Source organism: Perca flavescens, chromosome 5 (assembly GCF_004354835.1).
Source record: "Perca flavescens isolate YP-PL-M2 chromosome 5, PFLA_1.0, whole genome shotgun sequence".
NCBI classification, from domain to species: Eukaryota; Metazoa; Chordata; class Actinopteri; order Perciformes; family Percidae; genus Perca; species Perca flavescens.
In genome coordinates, this window is record NC_041335.1 from 15,759,729 (window position 1) to 15,773,447 (window position 13,719).

A 13,719-nucleotide genomic window follows, 5' to 3' on the forward strand; every position below is an offset into this window, starting at 1 on the left:
CTCAGGGAATTGAAGATCAGAGTGATTTCTTGGCCTTTGTGCTGCAATCGCTCCACGCATACCGCCTCCCTATCAGTGACACAGTTAGCGCTCTGTAGTCACGCTGACTCGTCTGGCCGTTATTAGATTGGCCCGGTCTTGAGTCAGATATGTTTTTTATTACGCTGAAAGCTTTTTGCCCAGGGTGAGGGTATGCAGGGCTGTGAGTTGGAGGAGACAGGTACTTAGGCAGCCCCCATCCAGGCCAGGGAGCTCTGCTAAGCAAAATTGATTGCTGTGGGTAAAGGAAAACTTGTGGTCTCATATTACATGCTGTGCCGGCAGGAAAGGGGAGATGCTATACAGACGCAGTGAGAAAATCAATGGCTTCCACTGCCAAGGCCCATTTCTGCGCACACAGGCATATACAATATCTGACTTTTGAAAAGTAGACATTTAGAGTTCTATACTGTAACGTGCTTTTTCACATTTATACCAATACAGCTGTTGGAGCTAACCACTTTTTTATATTTAGTGATGGTCTTATATGCATCTGTTCAACTCCCACAATCAGTGTTGTCTTCATACTGGTTGCCATGGCAAATAATTGATTCCCAGTGACATTATTGAATGACTTTAAACCTAACAGATTAATGGAATTAATCAGCCTTAATGACAAATTAAGTATTCCTATTAATCAAGACAAATGCTCTGGTGGGCCGTGGAAGCCGTAGGAAACTCTTTACAGACATTGAATATCAAACTGGATTTATTGATGCATAGGACTGGACAAGATCTCTTTTCAGTTTCAGTTTTAGTTCTTAAACTGTGGAGTCATGCGCAGACAGATTTTGGCTCTAATGCTACTCTAAATACTTATTTACCAATATGTATTCCAGCTTTTTAACAATACATAAATGTAGTAAGCATCCGTCCGTCTCGGGAAACGCCTGTCAGAGATATTGACATATTGCAATCCACTTAGGGGTCATGTTAATTATAGAAATACACTCGAAACGCAAACATGCAATTAATGATTTCAGTGGTAGTAATTTGATCATCAAGTGGAGACAATAGTTTTCAGCAGATTAAATACTTACAGAATAGAAATGTTGTGCCACAAAACATTGTAAAATCTTAACAAAAAGACCAAGAACGGGACCTGTTTGGGAACTGTCCAAGCTAAAGTTATCGGCCTGGTAGGAGATAAAATTACACAGAGGGAGACGGAACCGGAATATTTCAAGATGTTTTTAAGAGAGGAGCTGAAGCTGTCAGACTGAGCTGCCAAGTGTTCCAGCTGGCATAAGCTGATTAGTTAATTATGCACATTAACATGTCCACATAGCAAAAAGAAATTGCCAGAGAGACAGTAGCTACTTTTCAATTTCACAGTATCCCTGTTATTGCAACACATGCACTGCAAATTTTCTGGCAAGTAGTGTTCCAGGACTGTGGAGAGTTTTTTGGTGGATTGTGGTAAACATTCCTCAGACAAAGGAATAAGCATGGTTGGAATAGTGTGATTGTGTCTTTTCATCTCACATCTCCTAACTGCATTGCAGTCAACAAACTACATGGGCAAGGATTCACTTTCCTGGATCATGGTGGTCAATTCTGAATCACATCTCATGGGTAGCACCTAACAGGTTCTATATATGGTGTGTGCTCCGCCCGCTAACAGGCTTCGCTATTGGTTTACCCTCACTCCCCCGGGAGGAGCACAAGTGGCAGCTGCACTTCGCCAAGTGTTTTTGTTCCTGACACACTAGCCCGGAACCGGAGGCGGAGGGTCCAGCGGCTCGGCCCAAATTTTGCATGAGGTCCACAACCTTGATGCCATTGGGAAGCGTTATGTCACTTCTGATGATAATGTCAGTATATGAGAAATCTCCAGTGTTAGTTTGCATGGATTGGGCTGCACCAGAGCCGAAATGAACAACGCAAACTCCACATCCCCGCACTAGAGGGAGGTGACGTTCTGAGACTCTTCCAGCAACCTCCACTATGGTTTGCGGCCCCTCATTACGTCTAGGTCTTCACAGACACCTCCCTGAAAAGTTGGGGTGGGACCCTCGACTAGGCCAGCGTAGGAGACACGTGGTCGTGCGCCTTCATCCTGCTGGAGCTCACAGTGGTACAGCACCCTCTGCACCACTTCGCCCCCCAGCTGAACAGGAAGCATGTCATGGTGAGATCAGACAATACCACAGTGGTGGTCTACCGCAACAGACAGGGGGTGTCAGATCCCCAGCACTGCACAGGATGGCGACATCCATCCTGTCTGTGGCAGATTGACATCTCTGCTCTATGAAAGCCTGCCAGGTTCTGGGGTCTCTCAACATGAGCACTGTGTCCTCTTTGGTTCTTCCTGAGGTCAACCCACACCCCACACCTGCAATTGATTGAAAATGTGTTGTTATTCAAAGTAAGTTGAAAAAAATCATAGGTCTCAAATACCGTTCTTCTGAGAAACTTTAAGCATGTTTTCTCCCACCCTTGTAATGTAAGCCTACAAAACCCCGTGGTAAAGCAGAAGAAATAAAATATATGCTTTGGTCAAGTGCCATGTTTAAGCTTTGTACACAAGATTAAACAAAATACTAACGCTTTAGTTAAGCTACAGTAGAGTGACTGATTCCAGTGCCCCCTAAGCTTGTGCTGTGCAAACACTTCTTTACAGAAGAGATGTATCACTAAAAGCACATATCATTACATATTCTTTGCTAAAATTATATGTTCCACACAGCTGCAGCTCACATCTTTCTTTCACATTATATCATTTTAGCTCCTTTTTTCCACTCAATTTTCTCTAGCAACCACACTGCTATGTAACTCCACTTTTGGCTATTGCCTTCCACTATTTCCACTATTTCCCTAGTTCGCCAGTGCAGTGAAAACGAGTACCCTCGCTAGGCTTCTGCGAACACAATGTTGTATAAGCAAAGAAAAAAGAAACATGAATACGTGCAATTTAAATCAGTCCAATAAAATTGCCAACCTAATTTTATAACGCACGTCATGTACATCTGTACTATAAATAATGATGGGTTGAAGGTTTTCTTTAAATAACATTCCAGAATGTAATGTGTATTGTGTAAACATTGAAAGTCACTTAATTTGCAACTTGTTTTATTTATTTGTAGCCTGCAAAGGTTACAAAACAAGCTATGAAAGTAATTCTATTCTGGTGATTAATTTGTTATCCCCTGCCTCTTAGGTTTTCACACCCAATTATCTCCTTAAAGTGATAAATATGTGTTGTGTGTGGCTGTGGCACCCTGATAATCACCCCTGCTTCTGATGATGCAGAGTGAGCTCAAACTTGCACGTGAAAACTTTAAGAAAGCTACAGTAGCCCCTATGCAAATGGTATATTTGTGCTAATGTGAGATTCATCATACGGGTACAGCCATTATCACACATCATTCATTTAGGTACCTGATCAGGTATGGTAAGTCATTACACATAAGTAGATAAAATGCCTGCATACATGTATTATGTATTTGCATGCAGTTGCACTTGTGTTATCAGTTTTACTTGTGTTATCCCCGTCTATGGAATAACTATATTTCTACGCAATTGCCCTGCAGGGATTAAATAATAACCATTTTCGTACTTAAGTGAGCAAAGATTGATGTTTAGATGATATTGCTGTCACTGTTTGGATTCAGGCAGGGTTGGACCCTAAAGAAAACATCATGTTGCAGGCAGGCTTTTTTTTTTAGCGAAGGCAGAGCAGGAAAATCTCACACATAATAACTATGCAAATGACAACTGCGAGAGTGGAGGTTTGCATAGGCAGATGCTGATGAGGTAAATAGTAGCAGCTTAGCAGCTAAGGCCCTGCCTGCACATGGAGGAAAGTGTATATTTACTGGAAGACACAGGACCGAGGAGAAAGCACAGTGGGAGACTATAAACCTGAGAGACTAAGACAAGTGGCGCGACTTAAGTGAAGTGACCTATCACAGTCACAGCTGTATAGGTCCTGTTGAGTGTTCCTGCCAGTGGTATTACTGTAGCACTAGTTTAGCTGCATACATTTCTTTATTGAAAATATCATAGTTTATTTCCACTGTTTAGTTGCAGAGGCAAAGGAATGGAGTTTCTGAATATTGACAAAATGGTAGTTCCCTCATTCTGAATGAATACCATGATGGTCAGCGTAGATCAATATACATTAGGTGCTATGATGAAATGTTGCTGGAGCTCCATAGACCCACTGTATCGCCCTCAGGAGTGTAAGTGAATAATGTGAATAGAGTGTAAGAATAATAAATGAGTACAGTCTAGGAGGAGTAGTACAGAGACTCACTGCTGTCTCAAATATCAAGATCAAACTTTTCAATGCACAATCCATCACAAACAAATCTTGCCTCATACATGACCATAAGTGTTTGGATATGATGTGACTTACAAAAACCTGGCATCAACCAGATGTTTATTCTTTTTTAAATGAGAACTGTCCTCCTGGCTACTGCTACTTACAGAAAGCCCGCAGCAGAGGGCGTGGTGGTGGTCTGGCTGTCATCCACCGAAGTGATCTGATGTTGTCCCCTATAACCCTGCTTGAGCTGTCTTCATTTGAATGCTTTGCATTTAAATGTAAGGACCCTCTCTCTACGACGGTACTTCTTATCTACCGGCCACCCAAACCATCGTTCATCCCAGAGATGTCCAGCCTTCTCTCAACCTTCTGTACAATGTCTACCAATATCATCGTACTTGGATATATGAATATTCATGTCAACTCCTCCACCTGCTGTTTCGCAGCAGAATTCCTCCAATTACTCGACTGTTTTAATCTGACACAACTTGTCGATACCCCCACTCATACCAGGGGCCACACTCTCGACCTAGTCATTACAAACTCCGTTCATCTCAGCAATCTTCTGGTGTATGATCTGGGTGTTTCCGACCACAAGGTCATCTCCATGAAGATGTCTTCACTGTCCACCTTCATCAAGCCCAAACGCCAAATCTGCTTCAGAAACCTGAAAAACATCAACCTAGAGAATCCGACCTCCAGCATCTCCTTTCTGTAAATTGTTTACCAGCCATGGACTCAGTGGACTATTACCATAACACCCTCAGAAGCAGTCTGGATCTCCCGCCCCTGTCAAAACCAGAACATTCACTTTCTCCTGATCAGCCCCTGGTATACCGGTGAGCTATGAAAAATGAAGGCAGCTGGGCGTGCCATTGAGAGGAGATACAAAGCCACAGGTCTCACTGTGCACAAGCTCGCTTTTCGGAAACACCAAAAGGACTACTCAAAGTCACTTACAGAGGCACAGTCACATTTCTACTCTAACGTCATCAGAAATAGTCCCGGAAACTCCAAAGAGCTGTTCTGAGCCCCTACACTGCGTCAGTAGTACCAGTAGCATCTGAACTTTTATCCAACAAGGCCTGCAATGACTTTGCCATCTTCTTCAGAAAAAAAGTTCAGAAAATTAGGCAAACAGTCAGTTCCTCCATACCAAGTACAGGATATGGGTTGTCACAGTGTCCAGGCAAAACAAATCCCAATATGACACAATTTCAAATGATTAACTGTAAAAACCTAGAGGACATTATACAACATCTAAAAACCTCCTCCTGTTGACTTGATATTCTACCGATTGCTTAGGATCTCCTGCTGTTGTAAACATGTCACTTCTTTCAGGTATCTTCCCACAGGCCCTGAAAACTGCAGTCATCAAGCCACTCTTAAAAAAGAACAATCTAGACACGTCACTAATGGACAACTATAGGCTGATATCTAACCTTTCATTTTTAAGTAAAATCATTGAAAAAGCAGTTTTCCAACAACTCAACCTTTTTTTGTCCCTAAACAATATTTTTGATGCCTTCCAGTCAGGATTTCGTCCATACTACAGCACTGAAACGGCTCTTGTCAAAGTGTTTAATGACATCCACTTGACAGATAGTGGCAAAACCACAGTTTTAGTTTTACTCGACCTCAGTGCTGCATTTGATACGGTCGACCATGACATACTACTGGACTGATTGGAAAACTGGTTTGAATCCTATTTAAAGAATAGGAACTATGTGTCCATAGATAATTGTGCTTCTGAGTACACAGATATGACGTGTGGAGTTCCCCAAGGCTCTGTCCTGGGACCTCTCCTGTTTAATATCTACATGCTCCCACTGGCTCAGATTATGAAAAATAATAACATAAGTTATCATAGTTATGTGGACGATACACAAATCTACATTACCATGTCGCCTGGAGACTACAGTCCAATACAAAAACTGGCTAGGTCCATTAAAGTGCCCATATTATGAAAAAAACACTTTTTCTGGGATTTGGGGTGTTATTTTGTGTCTCTGGTGCTTCCACACATACAAACTTTGAAAAAAATCCATCCATGCTGTTTTGAGTGAGATACAGTTTCTGAATGTGTCCTGCCTTCAGTCTCCTAGTGAGCTGTTCAAAATCGTCCCGGATTGTGACGTCACAATCCGAAACAAGCTGGCTAACCACAACCGTTAGCTAACGCTAGCATGCTACCTCGTTCTCAATAGCAAAGCACTGCTACAACACACAAAAGTTCACCATAATCTACAAAATAACTACTTACATGTGCGCCCTCATTTAGAAGTCTCCCAGCTAATCCTGCCTTGTAACTGACCAAAGTTGGAGAAACAGGCTTTCTTTTACTGTCTCTAGAGTTAGCTAGCTGACATGATCTACATCTGAGTTACTGAGCATGTGCGAGTGCAATCAAAGATAGTACAGAAGAAGAAGAAGAAGAAAAGAGGTCTCACTCAGTAGCTAAAACAGAAACCAGGTGAAAAGAGGATCTGCAGCAGTGAGAGAGAGCTGTGCAGTACAACAAAAATATGGTGTTTTTTGAAAATTAAACCATGTAAACCTATTCTGGTACAACCTTAAAATACAGTTATGAACCTGAAAATGAGCATAATATGGGCGCTTTAAAGAAACTAACGACTGTTTTGTGCCAGAACTTCCTTAAATTAAATGAAGAAAAAACTGAGGTGAGCAAAAGAGGAATGAGAAGAACCAGAACCAGCGCTCCGCTTCAAACGATCATGTTAAAGACAACAGACAAAGCCAGAAATCTTGGTGTAATTGTGGACTCTGACCTGAATTTTAACAGCCACATTATCATCTTAAAAATATATCAAGGGTTAAAGGACTTATGTGTCAACAGGATCTGGAAAAACTTGTCCATGCCTTTATCTTTAGTAGACTTGACTACTGTAACGGTGTCTTTACAGGTCTCCCTAAAAACTCAATCAGACAGCTGCAGCTGATTCAAAATGCTGCTGCTTGAGTCCTCACTAACACCAAGAAAGTGGACCACATCACTCCAGTTCTGATTTCTCTACACTGGTTTCCAGTGCCTCAAAGAATATATTACAAAATACTTCTGATGGTTTATAAATCACTAAACGGTATAGGGCCAAAATACCTTTTGGATATGCTTGTGAACTATGAACCACCCAGACCTCTTAATTTTGTATTAATTGTTTTTAATTCTGTTTTAATTATTTTTAATTTCCAACTGTTTTAATTGTTTTATGTAAAGCACTTTGAATTGCACTGCTGCTGGAATGTGCTATATAAATAAAATTGCCTTGCCTTGCCTTGCCTTACACTGCTTCCTAGAAATATCACAGCAAGAGTTTGAGAAAATAATCAAAAGGATGAAACCCACCACCTGTGCCCTCAACCCTTTTCCTACAGCTCTAGTGAAAGCAAACACCTCTGCCCTAAGCCCTCTGATTACCACTGTAATAAACCACTCCCTCCAGTCCGCCAATGTTCCAGAACAGAGTACATTTCACTTGGAAGTACAAGGTCCCGGCAACACACATTCACCTGCGGTGTCCCCCAGGGGTCTGTCCTTGGCCCCATCCTCTTCATCATTTACATCCTCCCCCTGGGCCATGTCATTAGGAGTCTCATTTCACATCATGCTGATGACACACAACTGTACATGAAATCGGAAACGCACATCTCTGCAGCTTCACCAACATCATCTCCGTCTTCAACACTCACCGCCTGTCTGGAGGAGATAAAGGTGTGGATGAAACACATCTTCCTCCAGTTAAACAGCTCCAAAACTGAGGCAATTCTTGTTGACAGCCTACATCAAACCCAGTCTTCCTTCATAACCGGTATAACTATCTCTGGTCATGACATTCCCCTCTCCACAACTGTCACTAATCTTGGTGTAAGATTTGACCCACAATTCACCTTCGAAGCCCATATCAAAAACCTCTGCAAGATTTCTTTCTACCAACTCAGAAATATTGCAAAACTCCGTTCCACACTCACCTTAGCAGATGCTGAAAAACTGGTCCATGCCTTTGTCTCCTGCAGACTGGATTACTGTAACGCACTTGTCATTGGGATCCCTACCAAAAGCCTGCAGAGACTGCAGTATGTTCAGAACAGTGCTTCAAGGATCCTGATGAGAGTGCGAAAATACGACCACATCACACCCATTCTCCATTCACTTCACTGGCTTCCCGTTTCCGCCAGCATTGAATATAAGGTCTCCCTTCTTACCCACCAGTGCATTTATGGAAATGCCCCCCCTATCTGAAAGAACTACTCACCCCTCTAACTACAACTTGATCCCTCTATTCAACAAACTCAAACCGCCTCCTTCTCCTCAGGACTAAGCTTAGCACCATAGGTGATCGGGCTTTCTGTTCTGCCGCTCCTCAGATCTGGAATGCCCTCTCCAACCATCTTATTATTATTATTAGTGCATGGAAGAATTGTATGATCTGCCATGGGAAAAAGTGGTCACTCAATCTGTATTTAGAGGACAAATTTGAATACTCAAGGAACAGTTCAAAGGGGATCCCTCAAGGTCACGGAGATAGTTCTACATTAGCATACTTATCACATTTAACAAAGTAGTATTGGCTTTTAACTAACTAAGAATCCCCAAGAGATTTGTGAAAGGTCCCTAAACGTTGTCCATCCAAGACAGATCATTCCACTTAAGTTGTTAAGTTGTTTAAGTTCTATAGGTCAATTGGATGGTCCAAAACTCTATAATAAAAGACTTCTTGCATCCAAAGTCTATCAGCAACATTGGGGTGGCACTGGTTATACCAGAGGTGACTGTAATAGGCTGAATGTCAGAGAACAGTCTTGTCATGTTTAGGCTGGGCACAGAACAAGCGGCACTTCAGATGGATGCAACCCAACACTTGATCTGGGATCATCAATCTTGTACTGCCCAGCTGTGTTGGGTCACCTTCTCCTTGTCTCGTGATTGACCGAGCCTTTTCTGTTTCATTAATCCGACACAACCAGTTGTAGACTAAAATACTGCAGCACAGCTAGCAGGGCTCATACTGTAGATATAGAACAGTCCACCTACGTAAACGCCTTCCCGTAATCAACGGCGGCGTCATTACGTCGACCAGCGTAGGGTTCGGTTTGGTGGAAAAAAATTCTAAGGTTTGGCAGAAACCGAACCCCGTCAAAAAGCCCAATATTCGGCCGAATCCGAAGCCAAATCCTGGATTCGGTGCATCCCTACTTTTAATTATAGCTTTTTACTGTGCAGACAGTTCTTACAATTTGAAACAATAATATGTATACCATAGCACTTGCAACCATTTACTTTGTCTTCATTTTACGCAAGTGCACAGACCTTATATAATAAACTATGTACATTTTATCATTTATATGTATTCAAACATTAAAGTCATGAAATTAATTTCAGAAATAGAAGTAAATAATTCGGATGGAAAATAAGAGATCCTAAATAGTGTTGTTAACCCTTACATGCCCATCATATGAGGTTTGTGGTCAACTGCTTAGAAAATTTGAATTACCAGAATTAAAATGTACTGCTAAAAGGGTGAATTAGTTTCATTGTTAATTAGTTTCTTGTTTTATGTTTCAAATGATTATCATCTTATTTTCTGCAATTGGCATTGATTGTCTTAAAAGTGCTCATCACATACTAAGCATGTAAATGTTTTATTCAATAGTGCAATTCAAAATATCCTCGTAAATTACAATGACATGAATTAATATACTGTGGAAGTAAATTACCAATTGCCAATGGTTCCTAAAGCATCAGTTCATGTTGACACTTCACATAGAGCATTGTCTCATGTTGAGGAGAGGTTAGAAGGAGCAATAAGTAGAAGTAATGCAAGATTGATTCCCACTCAGTGCCTGTAAGCGTACATTTGTTGTAATCAAAACGGGTATTATCAATGCACCAATTTTGTCGCACACAGCTTTCTAATCAAATCGCTACCTCAAATACAGCTCTGCTGACAACCAACTCTATTTCTTTTAATCAATAGAATTAGCTGGGTGTTTGTTTCATCCATCTACAGAGGAGAATAGGTTTAATTTGTCCCATTGAAACTCATCTCTTCTTGAGTGTTTATGCAGCAAAGATGAAGCATGTCCTTTCTTAAGACAGAAAAGCTGCCTCCGACAGAGTAAAGACATTGTAACATGAAAGGATTTAGGAGGGATTTTTTCATCTGAAATAGCACTGATCATGTCTGTACTTTCTTAAAATTACTTGCATGGACAATAAGAATTTATTGGGAACTTTCAAAGGCGAGACGCCTTCTGCGTCCTTCAAGCTTGATCCCCTCCAATGGAAAACACAGTCCTGAATTGTTAGGCAGCATGCAAAGGCTATCTTCTTAAATCCATCATAGTTTTGTTACTGTCATACTATATTGATCTGGTCGAAATTAGACAAAGGCACTTGTCACTGCAGATGTGACTATTCAAAGTTCTGATTGCATTAAATACATCCTTTATTGTACCGACTTCTCAGCTTTTTATCATTATTTGTCCTACTGCTTTACACACAAAACTGAATCGATGAGAACAGCACCTGCAGCCAAGTTTTCTTGCTGAACTAATTAAAGAAACAGAATGTTAGAGGGACAACATCTCCAGGTGGTTTCAGTTGCAATCAGTGAGAAGCGCAGCCATTTAGCCACAGCTGTGATGCTGAAATAGTATGAAATGTATGAACACTGGCTTGTGCACACCTTCTAATCTCTCAGACTGCATGTACACTTCTGTGCATGTAAATTTCATCTTGATTCAACATTCACAGGAGTTACCATGAAAATATTAATTATCCAACACGTCAGTAGGATTTACTCATTCCCAACTGAGCCAACAATTTGTCTGTGAAAACAACACCAAGTTGTATTCCTACATCAAGCATCAGATATACACCCGTCTGTGTAATATATTAACTGCATTGCATCCTCTTTTTTTCCCCGAAATTTTTTGACAAAGTCTGAGAAATGCCATGGCACACTGATATAAACCTCTGAAGCCAGTATAACAGATGTAACCATGACTGCAAATTGCTCAGCCAGCACTTGCTTTGGCAGATGTACTAGCCCAGTTTCAGAAAGGCAAGTTCAAATTTGCACCGAGTAGCCATGTACAGTGAGTGCATGATTATAGGACTTATAAGAAATTTTTTTAATATGGAGGATCATATTAGGAGGGATTGTTGTTGGTCATTATCAGACTTCTATGAAGAAGCATGTTGGATTTGACCCGTCTGAAACTGGATATCTAACTTCTGGCTATTCATTTAGAGATTCCTTCATATTAAAAAACTTACTCTAATTTGAATAGACATAAATATAGTATGTTGGTTCAAAAAATGTTGCCAGCAGTTATTGCTAATTCGATCATCTTAAGAACATTACCGAAGAATTCAAGGATAATTTTTGAAAGAATCCACACTAATTTGAAAACATGCCTGATGTAAATTTCATTAAGGCTTTATCGTCAGAGACTCATTCTAATCATGTCCAATGTGGCACTATTTTATTCAGTTTCCCTGCAGCTAGTATGCTGATTCAATTAGCTTCCAAATGAAGTTACGGAAGGAATGGTAAATCCATCTGCTTCCCTGATTCAATTGGGTGGTTTTTAGTGTCCCCCTCCCTCCAACTATAGCCTTAAATGTACAGGTCTGCTTCGAACCTGTGTTATGTTACTCATTTGTTTTCATTATCCAAGGAAGCCATCTTATCCTTCAACACCACATCCCGATCCTCATCTCCCTCTTTCTACCTCTGTCGCTCTCACTCCCTCTCAGCTAACATAGGAAGCATTTATCTGTTTTATCTTGGGATGAGTGATTCATGAGTCTGCAGCAGCGCCTGCTGTAATCGTGGGATCTGCAAGAATTGTCAGAGGCGAATGTGCCAGAGCTTAAATCAGTGCAGCAGAGATTGGGTCCAATGTGTTCTGCATGTGTATCTTATGATTCCAGAGTGTCTCCAAGCTATCTCTTGACAAGCGGGGTATCCAACGTTTAAATCAGACATATTTATGTTCTGCACCCAGGAGAGTGTGGACTGCACTCAAGCAGCACTACTACATGCTGTATCCTACAGTATTATGATTAATTCAGAATAGTCCAAAGTTAAACTAATGCTCTGTAGAAAACTGGCCGTTGATTCATCTCAGGGTAAGTATCATATTTAAAAGACCACCTATGTCCATAAATGTTATTTATTTTTCAATTTCATGGTTCCCTTTTTTTTATTGCATGTGAAGCACATCGTGTTTTAGCGTGCAGAGAGTGTGTGTGCGCACGTGTGAGAATTCCACATGAATATTTTATATACCATGTGAGAAGCAGGAAAGGGGAGAGAGGAGCAATGATGAGCTGTACAGTAAGTGCAGCAGCCAGAGTCGTGTAAGATATTATTTTTAACATACCTATTTGTAGGATCTTTAAAATCCTGTGCCCTCATTGTTAGAATGGGAACACCATATTTAAGATCATTAAATCATTTCACATTGTACACTTGCTTAATATTCCAGCAGATATTATTTTCCTCCAGCATGAATTACAGATTGGATTTCAGATCACAGAGATCACACAGGGAGACAGACTACTTAAGATTGTATCAGTAAGTAAGTGTCCTTCACATGTCTAGTCACAGTGAACATTAAACAGAGTGTGACATCGCCCAAGTCCCTTACTAGTGTAGCGTCATGGCTATTTTTTTATATGGATCTGAGTCCTTCACTCGTGCTGACATGGTATGCAACTCGCTGGTTCTTTAGATGCTGTTCTCCATGCTGTAATAGCTCCAAATAATCCAGACCATCATTTCCTTCCTGTTCCTTTTGCCTTGGCCAATTCCATTCATTGGTTTCTTGCAACCATTTAGACTTAACTTGACATGCTGAACTGAGGCGTCATCTGTTTTATGGCTATGTGCTCTGAGTGGCCAATTAGAACCTCAGGTAGTAAGTTTTGGGCTGCAATTCACTGGGTTTGATGAAAGGCTGCCTTTGTCATGGAGGAAAGAATAGGAATTAAATACCGGTAATAGTTGAATGGTTTAAATGAGCACTTTCTATTTTAAATCACCCAAGTTATTGTGTTGAATTATAGATGGGAAAAACTAAAAACTGACCAAGCAGGTGTTTGTGTTGCAAGCTGTCACTTTTCTATACTGACTTTATTACAATGTTAGCGTTTATATAATTATAAACGCTAACATTGTAATGCACTGATGGCTAAATTCTGAGCCAAAACCGATGTCTAAAATTACAATTTGGCCGACCAATGTTTTATTGTTGTTGGTTTTTCCCCATTGTAAAATTGAAATAAGGAAATGTTCATTATAAAAAAATAACTGAACTCCTTTAAAGTCATTCATCATACAATATTTAAATGAGCACAAATTAAATCATGCAAATGTATGAAA

The 13,719-nt window shown here is 40.6% G+C and overlaps 1 protein-coding gene across 2 annotated transcripts in view; it reads left to right on the forward strand.

Moving 5' to 3' along the window:
• The window catches only part of edil3a (EGF-like repeats and discoidin I-like domains 3a), a 129,587-nt gene that overhangs the window by 94,940 nt on the left and 20,928 nt on the right, over window positions 1-13,719 (forward strand). The gene's annotated exons all lie outside the window — the stretch shown is intronic.